Source organism: Rissa tridactyla, chromosome 5 (genome assembly GCF_028500815.1).
Source record: "Rissa tridactyla isolate bRisTri1 chromosome 5, bRisTri1.patW.cur.20221130, whole genome shotgun sequence".
Classification (NCBI taxonomy): Eukaryota; Metazoa; Chordata; class Aves; order Charadriiformes; family Laridae; genus Rissa; species Rissa tridactyla.
In genome coordinates this window covers 8,606,175-8,626,271 of record NC_071470.1, presented here as the reverse complement: position 1 = coordinate 8,626,271, position 20,097 = coordinate 8,606,175, and the positions used below count along the sequence as shown (strand labels likewise).

At 41.5% G+C, this 20,097-nt stretch overlaps 1 protein-coding gene across 4 annotated transcripts in view; it reads right to left on the bottom strand.

Moving 5' to 3' along the window:
- Positions 1-20,097, bottom strand: part of MTUS1 (microtubule associated scaffold protein 1) — a 130,712-nt gene that overhangs the window by 106,474 nt on the left and 4,141 nt on the right. For 2 of the 4 annotated variants that reach the window (XM_054203653.1, XM_054203652.1), the window contains exon 1: positions 513-1,073. The exons of the other annotated variants lie outside the window; for them this stretch is intronic. The gene's annotated coding sequence lies outside the window, so the exon portion shown is untranslated. Of the gene's footprint in view, positions 1-512; positions 1,074-20,097 lie in introns of those variants that run through there. 4 annotated transcript variants of the gene reach the window in all.

The following is a 20,097-nucleotide window of genomic DNA, read 5'->3' as shown; positions in this document are numbered from 1 at the left end:
GTGGGGGGGGATAGGGACTCAAAACTCCCGGTACAGAATTCATCCCATCACTCCCTCTGAGACCCCACAGGAATGTGGTAGTCTAAAGATAGGCAGCAAAGAATTATAACTTCTTCCTTAAGATTCAAGCAGTGCAAATCCATCATTTTAATATTTTTCCTTGAGTCAAGTTGCTTAAAGCTAGGCATCAAATCCAAATGCTGCTTATTATAGCCTAGCGTTTGTTTTACGGTATAGCCAAACCTCTACCCCAAAGCTTTAACCAGCGAGCTGAAGTGTTTTAACTTCAAATGCTACCCTCTCAAACGGTTCTCCCCATTCAACTATTTAGCTGACTCAACAGCTTCTCACAAGAGTAAAGCGTGTATCTATTACCAGATCATTGCAGAACACCCTGGAACGACAGCTATATGTTATACAGGAACATCAGCTTTGATTTCAACTCAGGACTGACCAAAATCAATGCGACGGGCAGTGACAAAATTGTTACACAGGCAGTGCCACATCCATACCTGATGTTCCCAGGTGAATTTCAGCTTCTGCCACAGCCTCCCCTTGAGACGAGGGATGTGCACAACCAGAGGACATGGCACACACCTGCTAAGGACTGTCTCTGCTACGAAGAGAAAAAGCAGCACCCTGGGTTTATTATAAACTAGATCATAACCCTTGAATAACTGACAGCCTAACAGGAGCTACATGATCAGCAGGCAAGAACTGCTTTTCTCTTCCTTCGTCTGGTTTTTGAAAGCGTCAGCTCGGTCTTTTTTTGCAAGGACTGATCACACATTAACTTTTAGCGTACAGCCCCCTCGGTCAAATGATTCACTCATCCACATGGATTGGTTCTCTGGAGTCTCTAGGAATTGGTGCCATGTGTAAGTGACCCAGTCTGCAATACAGCTCACCTCATGTTTAACCCTTCGGGCTTTGCCTTCGCTGGCTTTATAAGCCTGATAGAGGGAAAACCCAAATTGCATACAAGCAGTGACAGCAGCATGAGGATTTAAAGGACATTGCTCAGAACTGGTACACTTAAAGCAGTCATTCTACAACCAGACACCCAGGTTTTGTTAGCAGCGATCTATAAAATACTATTTCTTGGGGTAAACCACATTTAAGACACACAAATACGCAGCAGAAAATAACTGGGAGAACACACAGATAAAGAGGCTTTCCAAAAAGTGTAGGGGGAAAAAAAAAAAATCACTGCAACTTCTATACCTTCTGCACAGGGACAGGCAGTACAAAGATTTGAGTTAAATGATGCCTTTGTATTCTTATAGTTAAAACTCAAAGCTTCCCCTGCTCAAACTGTAGAGATCACCAGGACATACAGCATCACTAAGCACAAACTTCTCTGAAGCTGTGCTTTCCAGGCCGCTCCTCCAAGGACATAATGTACATCCATCATTAAGAGGGCAACAGAGACAGAATGTTATTTCTGGATTTATGTTGGTCACAGACCTTCATTATTTAATTCTGCTAAGCACCAACACCAAATGGCAGCTGCTGCATCAAACATTCACTTAACAGCACAGAAAGCCATGAAACCATCATCCGTATCAGAAGCGAGTCAGGAACACCAGCATTTCATACAGCAAGTGTTTCACCACTCTGCAATGCGGGTGGGAAACTCCTACACAGGGTTAAGGCAAATGAGCGTACTTGTGTAACTTCATACAGTTGAAGTTAGTTTGGGACATAGATAAGCAACTCCGCCTCCCGTGTTTCACCTTAAAGCAGCAAGAACATAATTCTCCCATTGGGATAGGTATTTGGGTTGCACATAGCGTAAGTGGGGGGTTTTTGTGGGAATGAGGAAGAAGCCTTGTTGGAAAAAAAGCCAAAAAAAAAAAAAAGAGTTGCGTAGGTACCCAATAAAAGTGAATTAGTACATAATAAAACTGAACTTGCACAACTGAATAGTGTCCTGTGACGGGTAACTAACTTTTTTTTTTTAAAAGCAATCTCAGTAAGTTTAAACTTGCATGACAGATGAATTCTGTCCACTATTCTATCAGCGTCAAGTTCACCAAAGCACGTTAACAATGCTGCAGTCTCCAGGTTTCCATCTAGAAATCCACCAATTCGCAGTGCGCAAACAAGGATCCTCATGTCCTGCTCAATCAGGGCTCCGAATGCACGCTTTGTTGATAAAAATTCTCTGGTAAATGAAATCCCAGGATGCTGGAGCAGCCTGAACTGAGAAGGGTTGCCTAGGCAGGGGGAGGGGAAATAAAAACACCCCAACAAAACAGAAAAACCCCAAACCACAGCACACACCCAGTGCTGAGTAATCCGAGAAAATAAATAAGGGGAAAAGTCATGAAGCTTCTCCTGCTAGGAAAATACATATCCCTTAACTGCTGAATGCTGAGGGAAAAAAAGTTGAGCTGCACAGGCCATCCAGGAAGAATCCACAAGAGATCTCCATCCCCCAGATCTCTCCTTTCCATTTCTCTAATTTTACAGAGAATTTATTAATTAGAGTGTTCTCTCCCTCCATCAGGTACTGGGGGACGTTCCTGGAAGAGGAGACTGTTTCTACCTTGATGTTTTCCCTTCAAGTCCACCACTGGGGTTCCATTTTCTCCGAGCCAAGTTAAACATACCAGAGGCGTTTCCACAAGTCATTTGGGTAGTATACTGCTCACAAATGTCAACTGCAAGCAATTAATGCTGCATTAGGAACTTTCTCCAGAGGAAATTGCCTCACAAGAAGCAGGGGTGGAAGGGATTGGCACCTGGAAACCACTTGCTTCAGTCCTCTGGAAACTCCATCTACAGCTAAGCCTTCAGGGTTGCAAAGCAGTATTTAGTGGTTAAGCTTAAAATGGCTCAAATGTTTTCTGAAAAAAATATAGGGGAATAGCATTCTGTGAAAATAGACCTAGGAATACACTGGATGTCATAAGCTTCCTTGGGCTGGATTTCTTGCCTCTACGAAGAAGTTCCTAGTCAAAACCGGGTATGCCAAAAGTCAGAATGGAGGACAGTCCCCAGGGACTGGGACAACTCTCATGCAGAAGGCCAAGGTTCAATTTGCCTATGAGTACCAAGTGCTCCAATTAGTTCTGCTCTTCTGATCTTCCACATTGACAGACCAACTGATGTCTAGGGCACTTTATTTCTGACCACTGGTAAGGGTCTTAAAAAAAAAACAAAACAAAAACAAAAAACTGGAGGTGATCTCTGATTTTTCTTAAAATAGGAAAAAGAAAAATGTAAATTCTGAAATGACCACATGACAGGTAAACAGCTTCTACTGAGGCACGGATATCAGTCTAAAATCAAGTTGTGTGTCAGACAATCAAGGCTTCCATGTCAATAAATGTTGTTAGACTGAGTCTTTTGACCATTTTCTTCACAAATCACTGTATTACAGAGAACAGCAGATGCGAAAGGTAGCAGAAATAGCCATTTTCATAATATTAAACCGTACTAAAGTCTCCTGAATTGTTTCACACAATCTTCCTCTCCCCACCCAAGGCACAAGCAAGAACAACTGTGTGCTTAAGCTCCCCGATTCTAAAGGTTTGAAGCCTTACCAGTTTAGCAACCACTTCTGTCTTCGTAGTTGCACAGAATCTGGTTTGTATTTCTTCCCATTGTATCCCTGAATTCCAAGTTTGCATATTAGGATTGAGAATTTGGGGGTTTCAATTATTCCCATCCACATTTCAAATTAAAAGTTGGCAACCAACAAATTGAAGTGCTACGGACAAACTACACTCATTCCTAAAAATTATTTTAGGTATACAAACCAATAATTCCATGTACTACAAGGAGACTGTGATTTCACATACCAGAAGGTAATACAAACCAAACCCAAGCCAAGCACGTGCTCTAAGCAGCGAAGCAGTGTTTGGGATAAAAAGCATTCTCATGTAGTATCTCCAATATATTTGGGAGATTTCCAGATATTCCACTGAAGGAGCCTCACACCTCGAGAATAAAGTGTCATTCACCTACCAACATGCCGGAGAGCACGTTTTGGTTTAAGCAGAGTAATCTTTATGAACACAGGAACCACTGCAGCCGTCAGTGCCTTCTCCTGTTCAACTTTAACCATGGTGCACCAGCTTAGGGCCGATTTTTACACCTCTGTCCTATCACATTAAAGCATGGCTCAGTTATTTTGCACAGAACAGACCGCACACAAGATGCAGCACTATCCCACTGTGCTTACTTCAACAAGCCTGCTCAGAATTAGCTTCCACTTGCACAAATAAAGTGGAGTAAACCTCAGTATTCAGGTTTATTTATACGCCAGGTATCTGTATGTTCACTCATGAGACCGCACAATGGAAAAATACATTTTAAAAGTTATTTGACAAAGCAATTGCAAGTCTTATCATAGCCACAGATTTAGTGCAATAACACATCAGAGCTTACTGTTAGAATAGTTTGATGAGTCAGATGCCTATCTCTATCTTATTTTTTGATATAAAGTGTAACTCATTTACATTCTACAAGGAGAAAATACCAGTTCTAATACAGAACTGTAAAATACTAGTTCTTTAAATAACACAAAATATATTTAAGATCCCTGTTAGGTTAAGCATTCAACATGAAACGTGTATGCAAATCAACAGTTTGATCAGTGAATAATTTGGATCCCAAATAAACCACAGGAGAACTGCAATAACAAAGTAATAACAAAGTCAAAGTTAGGCTGTGCTAACTGAAATCAGAGCACCAACCGTGAGCATCAACGCCTCACTAAGCAAGAATCCACATTTGTGTAGACTCACCCCACGGCCTGGACAGATTTATCTTGCACGTACTCAGAAGGTCAATACATTCAAAATATTCAGTATGGAAGGGGAAACCAAATACCAACTTGGAGAACATTGCTGTAGTCTCCCCACCAGACCTCGCTCAAATTGAGGCTGCCAAGTTTCATATATTTCATGTTACATGAGCCACAAGAGTTCGACAGCCCTGTCATGCCATCCCACCTCTCTGCCAAGATGCACAGAGCCAGCTGAGGTCCAGGAAAGCTGACAGCTCCTCCAGTGCAAGAGGAACCACCTCAGCAGCTTCTAACACCTAAAGAGATGCAACTGCAGCAATCAGAGCTGCTCACTCAAACAGCAGCAACAACTACAAGGACTACATCATCATCATCAACAGGATGGGGGGCATCCCAGAACAGACTTTCCTGACTGCAGGCTGCCACGCATTTTCCCCACAACAAGAATAAAGCCCAATAAGTGCACACACTCCTTTAGAAAGCTATGGATGCCTGGGGAAAAAAAATAATTTAGTCAACATTAGAAGAAAAATTAAGATCCCTCCTTATTCAGGCACCCCTTTTAAGAGTCCCCACCCAGAGCAGAACAGCAGAGATGACTTTTAGATTACTGACTAGGAAAAAAAAAGTGAGCGAGAGTCACAAGACCATTTTCTGCTTAATACATACCATATTCAGGAAGGAACAAGATGTCAGTGCTGTCACGCTTATTTAGAAAGAATATATACAGAGAAATACCAGTCACGAGCTCCTTCTCCAGACAGAAGGTGCTTGCAGACTTCCAGGTATTGAGCGGCAACAGCAATTCCCTACGCAGGACAGAACTCCGCAGCTGTACTGATGCAAATACAAATCACCTGCTCTCAGCAGCTAAAGCCTCATCAGTAAAGCAGAAACGCAGCTGAGAGCTGAAAGTTGGGAAGCCTCAGCTGAGACACAGGAGGACACATTTGCTTTTCAAGCACCTGAACGCATTGTCACAGGCAGCCTGGTCTAAGGTAGGGTGACCTGGAACAGGACAAGACACAGCAAGGATTACACCATCACTTTTTCCCTCCCCATGGATGAAAGCCTGTTCCTGGTCAGCAATCAATACTATGCGATCACTTAGATCCCAGGCGCCCTCAGGTCATAGTGACCATGCTCCTTCACTCCATCTGTGGAAGAAAAGGACCAGTTTTGGAGAGCAATGAAAAGCAGCACGTTAAATCAGCCATGACAACAGTTTCCCCTTTTCAGTTTGAAAAACGTCTCTGTGCTCGCACACAGACAGGGGTGTAGGTCAGAGCCCACAGCGGTTTCAGTGTTCACGTTTTGTTAAATGTTTAAGCAGATTAAGCTTCATGCACTTTTCCAGACCTTCTGGTTGGAGATGTCAACCCACTGCACTACGGGCTAAGCCTGTCTGGCTGTGCAGGACACCTGACACCGGACACAGTTTCCACTCTGACTATTTCAGTTTATTTGACACTATTCCCCATATGCACATGCTTCCCCACATGCACTTTTCACTTTTCAGTGGCAATAAGATAAAAGATGTTTCATTAAGAAGAATCTTATGCTTTTTGGAAAAGTATTGTTACCAGCCCTACTCTACAGTAGCAGACACAGGTGAAGACACAAGGGATGGAAATGCAGGCATGAAATTAAAACTAATTTCTCCCTTCCTCTTCTGCCACTTCAGGGTTAGAATGAGAGACACTAAAAAAAGATATTATACTTAAAAGGCTGTTAGATAACCTAAGAAATAGTAACATAAATGTAAGATATTACCATTGCACTAAAATCCCTCAAAATCTGCTTCTGGGGTTTCTTTACAAATAATTACTGCTCTTATCTAACAGACACCCATACGCAGGTCTGACTGCCACATCCAGCCTTTCCTCCTGCATCTCCATTTCAGGAAGAAAGGTAAAAGTCACAGCAGAGCTTAAAGCTAAGGTGAAGCCACGGCTACCTGTTTGCTTGACCCAAACCCCTGAACCACCAAGGGAGAATGGTACCAAGAGGGAAGCAGCCCACTATCATCTGAACTGTGAGTTTTTAAAGTCACCGATTTGCCTGTCCCTGATGTTGGGCTGTATCCTTGAGCACCGGGATGCTTGTTTGGAGGTTAGTTAGTCCTGCCTACAAGTTCAGCTATATTAAGACAAGACTGTTTATTACAATTTAATAATAAATTCAAGTCATAACTGTGTTGGTTTAACTATATTTCACAATATTACATTACATTCCTTTTTTTCCCATTCTAGGTACAGGTCTTCACACCTCCCATAGGAGAAACACATTATATTTCCTTTACCACCTTCAGAAGTTTGATTGATCTTTCCTTCTATTTAGAAATCAAATACTAGCAGCTCCTGTTTTAGTAGCTTAGCTAAAGATAGCAACAGACAAAAAAGCAATGCCTTAGCATGCAAAGATCAATGATCAAAGATCACCTCAAATCCTGAGAATACCAAAAAAGCCACTAACCGGAGGCCTTTTATCATCCCCAACTCTCCATTTTAAGAACCGCAACTTGATTGTTCTTCCCAAACTTTAATAGAAAATGCCATATTATACTAGTTTTGCCAACACATCACCCAGCCTTCCAGGAAATAATGTGTCAGCAACATATGGAAACTACTTGCAAGGTTTCTTTTGGCATTTCTCTCCCAGCCTGGCATGTTTTTAGCATTAATTGTGGAAGCCACTAATACTTCTGTTTTAGCTGTTAAATTTAAGCCACCAGGGAACATTAAATCAATGACAGTACGTGGTTATGGTTTGATAGAAGACACCAAATCTCCCTCACAAAGATTACCAGCTTCTATGTAATTTTTGCAACTAAAAGGTTTACTTTGGACTACACTTAGGCACACAGTTTCAGAAAGTACAAGTAATCTTATTATTCTCTAAATAGCAAAGAATAAACTGTAAGAGCCACATATAAGAGTATGCTTCTGTATTTATGGAATAAACAACTTCAAGTAATACATTTGGAAAGTTATTTGGAATACAGTAGCATCTCACACTAGGGCATGAGGGAAAGAAAGACACACCACAAACTACTAAATCCCTTAGTCAAAGCACAAGCCTTTCAAGAGAGACGGGCTGAGGCCGAGTTAGATAAGTCATCAAAAGCTCTCCTCGGTGGCATACATCAGAGCACAAGCAATCAGTAAGATTAAGGGGAAAAGAAAAAAACAAAACAAAAACATAGAAGCCAGACTATAGAGAGTCCTCTCATGAGATTTCAGCTTCCAAAGATCAGTTCAGCCACATGGCAATAAAAGGCTCAGGCTGAAGAATTTTCCTTAGACTCTCTGCCAGCACTGCATCAAAAGCTCCCTGCGTGCTGGCAACACGTCCGAAGAGCAGGTTTGACAAGGAACTTCAGATTTGACAGATGATACTTGCAAAGAGGTATTTTTTCTGTAACACTTCAGACCTTATTTAAGGTGAGGGACAAGAGCTCTGTTCAACAAAGTAAGCAACTGGTTCTCCCAGCCAGGTCCGGAGTGAGAGGAGGATGGACTTCAACTCCGCTGTTACTGCAGGACTGCTAAGACTTAAAACCCACAAACTGCTATTTTCCCAAAACCGTGGGCTACCACAACTCCAGTATAGAGCCAGGCTACAAACTTCCTCTGCAGCAGCTACAGTGCCCAGGAGTTTTTGCCCAGTGCCCCCCGTGCTGTTGGCTCCCCAAGGAGCGGAATGCTCCGAGCTCCCAGGGGTGGGGAAATATTGCCCCCGCGCTCCAAGTTGCAAAGAGAAACGCACACAGACATGCAGGTGTTTCTCCCCCACACCACCATCCTTTTCCCCCTGCATCACAAATTATGACAAACAGCTACCTAACAAGACAATTTTATATTAGATAGTCTGCAGAGCAGCTTGGAGAAATTAAATCTTAGCCTACTTTCAGATAGCCTGAGGAAAGAAGAGTTGTTTGGAAAAGTCGTATTGCAACACGTCAAGCAATTATTCATTTTTGCCCTACAGAACTAACAGTTCTCCCTCACCTTTTTTAAGTGACATAAACCACAGTCTCTTGCTCCTGTCTGCTACAGGCAAGGGAAGATGAATATGGTGCTTCCAAAGAGCTGAACAGGAGACTTTCCTTTCCTCAATTAATTTAACCACATCATAGATTTACCCTAGAAATGTATAATTTGCCGTTACCCCTATTTACCGTAGCCTTTCCAATTAATTCAGCATTGCAGGAAAAGTAAATAAAAAAAAAAAAAGAAGGAAAGCTGGGATACATTGGCTATGTAAAACAGCGTTAAGGTTACTTTCAACCTCTGGAAGTATTTCTTTCCTCAGGGTATAGAAGAATTGCAGTAAATATAAACAAATACATTTTAACAAAGTCAATTTAAATGTGAAATTATAATAGCTATATTAAACTCCACTGTAGCACATTCGTCAGTCAAATTAAGACATTCGAGTGGCACGTGCTCACTGACAACGTTTTTCAACATGGACAAACCACTGGCTTTGGGTACACAAACTTAAGAGTTGAAGAGTGAAACATTTCACAATAATTTCTCTTTTCTGAAGAAGAAACAGAACCTTCTCTCCATTCATTTAATTTATTCAGTTCAATGACTGGGTTTTCAAGCTACAAGAAATAAAAATAACTTGAAGTCTCTTCAAAGGTCACAAAATAACAGAAATTTATAAAAAAGCAGCCTCTAATACTTATGAAAAAAGAAGTTAGGAATCTAAGGTATAATGTGCATAACGCGGATCTTGTTGGTGATACGTAAGTATTACAAGAAGTGATGATGCATTTTATATAATCTTTGATTATAAGTGAGAATTGATAATGCACCATCCTTAAAAGAAGTCACAAAATATCAGCTAACTCTTTTTCCTACACAAAAATACGAGAAAACTCTTACACTACCAAGACATCCTTTAGCAACAGATACTAAATGAGTAAAATGCTTGCTCTCAGAACAGGAAAGAACTCTTTAAACTATCCCATGTTCCTGGGTGACAATCTCTACCAATGAGCTTTGTAGCATTGAAGTGCTTCAAGGTGTCAAACCAATGAATTTGGCAAATCCAAATCGCTTTCTGTCCTTGAAAGACCCTTCCAAAAGTTACCTGGATGGCAATAGGCTTCAAACTCCACCTAACACACAGCATACTACAGCTCCACCGAGTTACCAGTGGAAGAAGACAATACTGGCAGAGCCAAGACTTTGGCTTGCCATTGAGATCCCATCTCAGTGCCTCAAATACTGGCTCCTAGTTCATTGCATTTACCATCAGAAAAATACACAGTTCCAGAAATTTAACAGAAAAGCAGAGAGCTGAGCACTTGCAGAATAGCAATAGCTATCTGCAGGCTAGCATCACAGAATTGGTTGGAAGGGACCTTCCAGATCATCGAGTCCAACCATCACCCTAATACTGACAAAAATCACTATTATACCACGTCCCTTGGCACCACGTCTACCTGTCTTTTAAATACCTCCAGGGATGGTGCCTCAACCACTTCCCCGGGAAGCCTGTTCCTATACATAATAACCCTTTCAGTGAAGAAATTTTTCCTAATATCCAATCTAAACCTCCCCTGGTGCAACTTGAGGCCGTTTCCTCTTGTCCTGTTGCCTGTTACTTGGGAGAAGAGACCGACCCCCATCTCTCTACACCCTCCTTTCAGGTAGTTGTAGAGAGCAAAAAGGTCTCCCCTCAGCTTCCTTTTCTCCAGGCTGAACAACCACAGCTCAATCATCTCAGAGCAAAAAAACCCCACACTGAAATTAGAAGGAACTAAAGCAGTATGAGAGCCCCCCCCTCAGCAACACATTCTCCACTCAGAGTTTCACTGGGTGCCAACCAGCGTCCTGCTGCTGTTCGGCTGGCGCACAGGGCAGAGCAGGACACATTAAGCATAGCCCCCTAACAACCACGTGCTACCAGCACCCCCAAAATAAAAACATCACCAGCCGAAGCTTGCCTGTCCAGGCCATCCCTCCCCTGCTGCGCCGAGCCTGCCATCACCTCACCATTACTGACCTTCCCAGGAAGTCACTATGGCTTGCTCATGACATTAAGGATTTCTGAAAAGCTGCTCTTTAAGGTATGCACTTCAACACCGAGCTGTGGGCAGATGTTTCTCCTTTATTGCTCCCCACTTTGCTCATGACAATCTCCCTCATGGAGATTAAAGTGCTTTCACTCTGCTCAAATACAGCTCAAAAACCTCCATGCAAAAAAGCGATCACCAGCCACCCTCCCTCCCTCTCCCCTTCAGAACAAGACAGATCCAAATTTATCTTCTGTTTGGCACATCCATTCAAATTCTGTCAACTGATTACACTTGCGTGCCTTCTTGGACAGGTTTCTCAAACTGTTTGCCCACCCCTTGGACTGTTGGAGTCTTTTTTTCTTGACTAAGGACGCTGAAAAGTGCTGCCCGAGCAAGCGGACAACTCATGGCAGCACTGGGCAGAGATCACCACAAGCTTTTGAGAGTTGAGCCGACAGTCGGAACACACTGTTCTCCTTCATCCAACTTAACATGCAAAGGTTAGAGAAGAGCCTTTTTCTTCAGAAGTAAGATTTAAAAGTTTCATCTTAAAAAGGAAGGTGTAATAAAGCTCCTACTAAAAGTTTTCTAGCTAAGGTCTTTACTGTCATATTTCTTGAATGAAACACAGATTATCTACCTGTAAAGCACCCAAAAATAAACTCTGATTACTTTAGCTTGATCTTCCCTTTTCCTCTGAACCACCAGAAGATGACATGAAGGAAGAGGCTGGTCAACCAAAAGCACATCTGTCTTCCCTTCCTTGGATGGCAAGTGAAACAGCTATTGAAGTAGAAACTGATTTCACTTATAATGAAATCCCCAAATTTATTAAATTATCATAAAATTTTTTCTTCAACTGTCGACACAGATGACAGAAAAGAGTAAGTAGTTCATACTAATCTTAGAGCTGCAGCACTCGCGCTGCCCACAGGAAGATGCTTTTTGGCACTTGCATATTTCATAATCATTTACTGAGGCACCACCCCTTTAGGCCACATAAATCACACAATAATATGTGATGTATTAATTCTATGCTGGCCATTTGCATTATCGTTCCTTTCTTTAGGACATGCAAACATGAGCTCAAGCAATTAACTATAACACTGGCCCAGAGCATTTCACTTCCGTGCTGAAATACAAATACCACACAACTTAATGAGAGTTAAACAAAATACTGGTTTGTCCGGGAAGGTGTTGCAACTTCAAATATTTATTTCATAGGCTTGAAGTTATGGGATTTATAATTATTTTCTTGAATAGTTCCTAAGCTTGAGATTTCACATCTACGCGTGTTGAAAAATTCACATACTTGTCTAACTTGCGCATGAGATTTGTATAACAAAGTAAAATGAGGAAATAAAATTGTCTCCCTCTGCTCAGCCAGCCTTATCTCAGCACGTCTCATATGCTGCCTCATTCCCTCAGCCTCAGAGAGCATCCAGTCACCAGTGCAGCATGGCTCTGACCTGGCCACTAGTAGAAAATACTTGGGATACTTGGCAGAAAACCTGGGTTTGCATCATCTGGCACGAGAGGCGGGAAGCGCTCCCCCGAGAGGGATGCTTTTAGCAGAGTTCTTGGTAAACGTAAGGTCAGAATAAAACCCAATTAGAGATGCGGTCCCAGGGTCGACGCTTCTGTGGATTAAGGTAAAGAGCATGAGACATCCAAAGAACGCCAGCGCAATTGCTCTTGGCTTTCTTCTATAATTTTTTCCATTTCAAGTCATAAGTAGCAAGACTCCCAGATTAAGTTTGAGCCTTACACTCATCAAACCTTTGCTTAATCCTTGCGTTCCAACCCAAACAAAGAGAATTAAAACTAAGTTACCTAAATTTAACGACTTACACAGTTTTCAACAAGTTTCAATTCCTTTGTGCAGATCAGTATCTTTTAGGATTATTTTTTACCAGAGCCTACACTTGCTTGTTTATACTGGACTTTGACCCACAGATAAATGCTCCCATTTAACCCAAAAAGTTCTATAAAAAGTTTTGACACCATCTGTAAAAATTCCCTTCCCCTCAGCTAAATAGGAAAATCGTATCAATAGTCCTCCTTTAGGATACCTTTGTACCCTAAATTATAATTTGTAGCCTTAAATTATAATCTTTGAAGTTACCAGATCACTGCACTATTGAGTAATTTCTATTTTTTTTGGCTACGCAGGGAACTTGTTTGAGTCTCAGGGCTAGGCACATGCCGTTCTACTTAAATGGCAACATGCCAAATCCGTTTAAATATTTAAACATTAACCTCAAAGTCACTGGTTTGTAGAAAGGCAGCCGTTAGTCCAGAGTGATTAAATTTGTTCTCAAGGATGTGTCGTTGAGTACAAAGGCCATTTTGCCACTTTCTGAAAGTACTGAAGAGCATGGAGAAATTCCTGGAGTATTCATAATCGCTTCAGTGGCAGGCTTCTTTTCATTGCAAGTACAGACAGACACGCATTATGTGACATTTTCCCCATCTGGCACTACAGATTAATCTTCGGTGCTTAAAAAAAATGCTACTGTTTTGCATTAGGAAAGTTTAAACGTTTTAAAGATTCTACAGGCAAAGTTTTCCTTTGGTTATTCTACATTAAAACCCAGCTACCAAACAGTAGTAACCAGTATTGTGCACTGACAGCTAAAAGTCAAAACAAAGTAAACTTTAAAAATTCCTCTGTGAGAACCAAAAAAAAAAAATATTAAAAAAGATGTGCAAGGGTATAAACGAAAAAGCCCAAAACACCAAAAAACCCACAACACTGAGCTCATATCTACAAAACAAAAACTAGACAACTAAAAGCTGAACGAACAAGCACAGGGTTGCTGCACTTACTCTTCTTCATAGGTTGTATGATTACCCAGTTATTCAGTGTTATATTGAGGCAGAAAAGAACTTGAATTTGCCATGTAAGATTTCCTTGAAATTGTACTTCTCCCAAACAAAACCAGAAAACAAGCCACGCACACTGAAAGGTCATTGACACTTAAGGGATTCAAGGAGCTGCACTTTTGTGCACCGTTCACTCGCAACCAAGTAAGAAATGAGATGAACATGAATATTGCATTTTTAAATTAATTTTTCTAGGGGGAGAGGGAGAAGATCAGCCAAAGAGGTGCAGGGAAGGAGCCAGCACGCTACTTTTGCAACTGTTTTGTGAGTCACCTTCTGCTACCTGGAGACCATGACTAGTCCTGGAGATTGAGAACACAGCATCTGGCTGTATTTACATTTGACAAGCATAAAACCAGTTTTATATGAAGCCATTGGTTGGCAAAACAAAACAGCCATCAAGAACACATTGCAACTGAATATTTTTTTTCCTAGAAAACTTTCTCCCCCACAATTTTTCTTGAGAACAAATTTCTAGGCTGCCCCTCTAGAGGAAGCTGGCATTCACTGTGTGTTTATAAATAAATAAGCAGTTTGTAACAGTAGCTTTACGCTGACACCAGTCAGATATAAACAAGCTCTAAATAGAACTTATGTGGATACTATGGAATGACCTCTACAGAGCCAGACTTCTTTTATCAATGATACACATCCCATTACAGATTAGAGAACAGAGAGGCAGACCCTGAAGTCCCCCACCCAGCTTCCACATGGTCTTCAAGAAGAAAGCTAAACTGGAAACATCTGAAAGCCTATGATGGAGTGACCTTGCAGAAGACAAAGCTTTCCCACTTACTTTATTCTGAAAATAGCCCATTACAGGGGGGGGAAAAATCCCACCACACAGGCATACTATATTTAGATAACAACTTACCTACAGGGTACCCCATGAGAGTCCAGGCTGGAGGCATGCCCACATGCCAAGCTATACCATGGAAATGTCAAGCCTTCTGCTAGAAGGGCTGCTCTAACTGCTGCAGCTCATTACCTCTGCTCTTCTCAAATAGCTTTGGGTATGTTATGGTTGATCCCCTCAATGCTTCACAGGGCTTATTTGTCTAAAAAAAAATGCATTTTTGTAAATGTGACTATGCATCACTGTAGAGTACGGCTTGCACACTGTCACAACAGTGCAGTGACCTGAGGACGCCAGCAGTTCAGCATACAGGAGATGCTGCTATAAAGATAGCTGGGCACAGAGGGAAAGAATGACAACACTGATCGCCACTAGGCTAGGACAGGTGGAAAAATCCATATGCTGAAAAAAAAAAAAATCCAGGGACCCCAACTCACACAGGCGGCATCACTGCCTAGAGCTTGAAGCACCCAGCCAACAGGCTACAGGGCTAGCAGAGAAGCCACCAGTCCAATACAACAACAAAGCAGCTCGCTCAATACTTCTCTTGCTAAAGTAATGTCTAAAGCTACAATACCTCTTTTTCAGGAGAGGCAGCTTTTAGCAAGATTTCAGAAGGTCTAATGATACTGCCTCCTCATCTAGGAGACTGAAGACAGCTGCTATTCAATTATCACCTTGCAATTAAGCTATTAAATGAACTGCCAGCTCAAGCTGGCTGAAATTTGGAACCAGATTTATTAATATCTGAAATGTTGATACGCAGCACTATTAGAGCAGAGAAGCACGAATAAATAGTAGTTATGCCAAATACAGCCATTATGAAACCTGTGAGAAATTTGTAACAGAAAAGACTTGCTTTATGGTATTCGACCTTGGAGCCCGTTTGCTGGGCAGCAGGACACTGTATTACATCAAATCCATGGTGCACAAACCCAAATAAGTTCAGGGCAAGAAAGGTAATGATGAGTCCTAACCACATACAGAAACTGCTCGGATATCTTGATCTGTGTGTCTGTGTAATAAGGTAGAAGCAAACTTTTACCACAAGCAGTATACATAATGAAGTGGATGACCAAGAGCCTTTATAATCTCTTGAGAAAACTGTCAAGCTCATGAGGTCTGTACAACTTGGTATTAGAACATCAAGGAGCTAACAAAGGATGAAGACACCTTAGGTGAAGCCATGCTCTGCACAACTCCAAATGAGTATCAAAAGAAGCTATTCATTAGATGAGTAGGTGCAGAGCAAGAACATTTAATTCTGCAACTACAGATTCAAGCATGTTAAACTAAGCGAGCTTCCTGACTGCTTGGCAAGCCTCTGCCATCCTTCTAGGCAGATCCTGAGAGTGCAAATGCCTAAAGGCATCCAGCTGCCCAAGGCCACCAACCCATGCTGATTGCAGAACCAGCCATTATTATCTCCTGGCATCAAGGCTCTGGTTGATTATATTACTATAGTAGGAGACAACACCCAGACAGTTCAGTTTCATAATACTCAGCTATAACAATTCCTGAACAGGTCCTATGAACTTTTTACGAGCATGAAACAAAGCAGAGGAAACAGAGGTGCACTACAGGGAACATCTGTAGCTTTGAGACACTTTTATACTGAGACACAAGTAAGAACAGAACCAGACCGAAATATCCGTGAGGAGTTCCTTTCATCTAGGGAAAGCTTGCAAAGGAAGAACTCCAGCGATCCACCTGTACATACAAACTTGACAAAAATCTGATTACCTGCAACCGAGCATGAAATAAGATGACCCTCACTGCACCCATAAAAGTGTGTGAGAAGTATTCTGTTAGGTGAGGGAAGAGTACTTCTCAGAAACACAACACTGGCAACAAACTCATTAAGTTGAGCCACATGTTACGTGACAACACATGCTACTCTATGAATTGTATCAGCAGCTTCTCTTCCAGTACTTTCACACTGTTGATGGCAGCTGCTGGTAAGAGACCTGAAAAGGACGAGATTTCACGGACAACAAAAAGCAGTCCATGCTCCACACTACTTGATAGATAAAAGAATAAAGTTCCCTAAGTCTGGCTTGTATCACTAAATGAGTAAATCAAATATACAAACCAGCATTTTCTTTAGTGGAAATCTGCAATAGACTTTAGCTCCTGCAGACTTAGACCTGAAGTACAACTGAGAAGACATGACACCATATAGGCTGCCCAGCTACAAATATCTGGTAGAGAACATACCTGAAACAGGGAGCTGTCCAGATGGTGTTTCTTGATGCTAGTACTAAGCTCCTACAGCCATCTCCTAGATATCTACAATGCAATAAAACTAGCGAGTCAGCAATAAGGCTATCTTGCAGAGGCGAAACTGGCAGACAAGCCATGCAATTAGGTAGCACTCCAACAGTGGAATATTGCAGTCAATAGGCTTACCAAGATTAGATAACAGTCAAGCACAGAGTAATAATGGTTTGAAGATCCTTTACTACTGGGAGGAAAGCAATAACCAGTTCACAAATCAGATGAGAGAGTGCTGCAACAGATGGAACCTGCTTGCGGTGCCAAGAACCGCTAGGCCAGTACATCCAGAAGTGGCCTGCACCAAGCAGCCATAAACAAGCAGCATCAAAGGCGAGGTTCACGCTGTCATGCAAAACTGTTCCGATAGACTCGGTGAAGACAGCATCAGTGGGAAACTCTTCACATGCTTCAACAGTCAGTGTCAACAAAGAATCCACAGGACCATCAAGAGCTTCAGCTATGAGTCAGAAATGATCATGTACACACACGACTGAATGAGTGATGGCCAAAAGGTGGAAAGGAGTAGTTGAATACAAGCATTCCTTTTCCCCAAAGCAATAACTGGGGGATGGGGGGGCAGAAATAAAAAAATAAAATAAAAAAGAGCTATACAGTGATAGTTTGAACACCAGCACGTTTGCAAAACTGAAAGCTGCCAAGCCTCTCAGAGGGAATCAGGAAGTCCACATTGAAAGATGGCCAAAGCACCACCCAGTTTCAACCAATATATCTACACCAAAAAAAAAAAAAAAAAGCCAAAACAAAAAAAAAAAAACACCACACAACCCAAACCCACCACAAAAAACCAGGGCAGGAACCTGTAGCAAACAGTGGTAACTTGGCAGTGCTAGGTTAATGGTTGAACTTCATGATCTTAAAGGTGTCTCCCAATCAAAACAATTCTATGATTCTAAACTGCACTAACCTTATACCAAAAGAACCATATGTGGCATTAAAGACAACAGGGGAGGCTTTGTCAAGCACAGTTGTCCTATCTCTGCAAGAAATCTTCTAACAAGCCAGATTAGATCTCTGTGCTGAATAACAGCATGAGAGGATAATTTCAGTGCTAATTTCTTCGACCAGCTGACCAAGCTCACCATTTCAGTCCAATGCTGTACAGAATGCATACGCCCAGGAACGAAGATAGAAGATCATTAACAAAAGTTTGTTTTTACATTCCACAAAGTGGAAACCCTAATACTGCATACACCTTGCTGCAAGAATTAGTTGTTCAAACAACCTACCCTTTCAGCCTAGCGGGTTTTAGTTTTATTTGACCTTCAGCGTGTTTAATTGCAGCTCCTCCACCAATACAAGTCGGCTTGCAGATCAGTCTGGGCCAACAAATCAAGATGGAACAGTTCATTTTTTATTCCATTTAATTACTCCAGTTTCAAGGAAAATGACAGACTGATTTAACTGATAGAAGAGGACTCACTAGAAGCTGTGTTTTCTGAAAAGTGTAACTTTTAGGTTTGCTAACCCCCAAGAGTAAGAACAGGACCAGGGCAAATCAATAGAAGGTTTAACAAGTGTTGAAATAAAGCCTAGTAATGAAGATGTCAGGAAAGTTCATGCTTTGTGACAGGTAAAACTCCATCAAAAGAAGATTTTAATCTCCAAGTGACATCATTGCAGATGATATGACACTCCAAACCACACTGCCTGTGGCAGAGAGGAGTGATAGGTCTTTCAAACCAAATTTGAACTTATTCCTTGATTTTTCTCAAAAGAATATCACAGAAATTCAAGAACAGAACAGTGTCCTGATAGTGTTAAAGAAAGTTTTATGTTGATTCATAATTTAAATAGTGAATTAATGTTGATATAAATAATCCTAACGTTGGGATGCATACTTCATATTGGTTGCATTCATGGATTGACATGTCTCAGAAGGAATACTGAGTTATTAGTTATTTCCCCCTGTCCCCCCCCCCCTTTTTTTTTTAAAAAAAAAAAAAAAAAAACAACACAAAAAATGTAAACTCATATAAAGTATTCTGCAATCCGTTCATGGCTTCCCTTTTAAAGTCACATCACTGGTACCTCAAGTATCTCTAGTAATCACAGTACATTAAATACTTCACTACCACCAAAACATATGAATCAGATATTAAGAGCAAGCACCTCAAACTTTATTGAAGAACTGATGACTATTGGAGACAAGACATTAACAGGATGCCTGCCAGACATAAGGCAGCGTCAGCAGCATCTTCCATTTATGCCTTCAGTTTAAAAGTGGTCTCACATCATGGTCTTGAAATACTACAACGATCTTACCTTTAGCTTTCTCAAATAAGAGTAACTGCATTCTCAAATAAGAGTAATTGCATTTGACTCACTAGGAGCACACAGGTAAAACACCAAGTAAAATAAAAAAGGTACATCATGTTTACTGTGGGAATGGCCACACAAGCCATAGCTGATGGACAAGCTCGTAGCCTTTCTTGTTTCACAGCAGTTTATTTTCCAGCCCATACTCTCTACCACAACTCTATCAAGTCTGCCCGTTGGCATATACATCTTTAGTTCCCAAACCCTCCTGGAATGATGGTGCAGCAAAATCCTCCTATTTTCTAAATTCTTCAGACAAGATTATTCAGTCTGCTACAATCCAAAACTAGAGACATGGCCAGTCAGCATCCCTCTCCAGCAGCCTCAGCTACAACTCCAACAGGAGATGAACGGAGGCAAAACAAAAGTCTGTAATGCTCCCAGCACCAAATACTCACTCTCATCCGAGAGTACAATCACACTTGTGCAGGAGCACAATGACTAAAAGCATTTCTTGTTTGGCCAGTTGCAGAGATTTACAGCTGATCTCACAAAGGAAAAAGGAGCAGCATTCCACAGGTCACTCCATCCAGACCTCACAAGTGTCAGCTGATGCCGTCAAACTAAACTAACAAGTCCAGGACATGCCACATGGACCTCAGATATTGCCAGGAGATCAGGGAATAAACAGTTACTTAACATAGCTACAAACATTTTTCATAGTAACGATAATCCCTCCTTCAATAGCCCTGTTCTTGCTTGAAAAAGGCCCATCCACCTTCTTCACCAACAGGAACTGGGCAAACACAGCAGGGAAACTGGATCTGGAAGCAAGGTTTTCTTGTTTCTGCCTGTTAGAGGCAGTAGACAGTATACAGTAAAAGGTATTAGAGTCATTAGGAATATCAGCCATTAGAATAAAGTGCTACACCACACACATTCAGATGTTTTACCCCACCTCAGGGAGTTCGCTGTACAGCTGCCGACCACGGTTACTCTAAGCAGAAG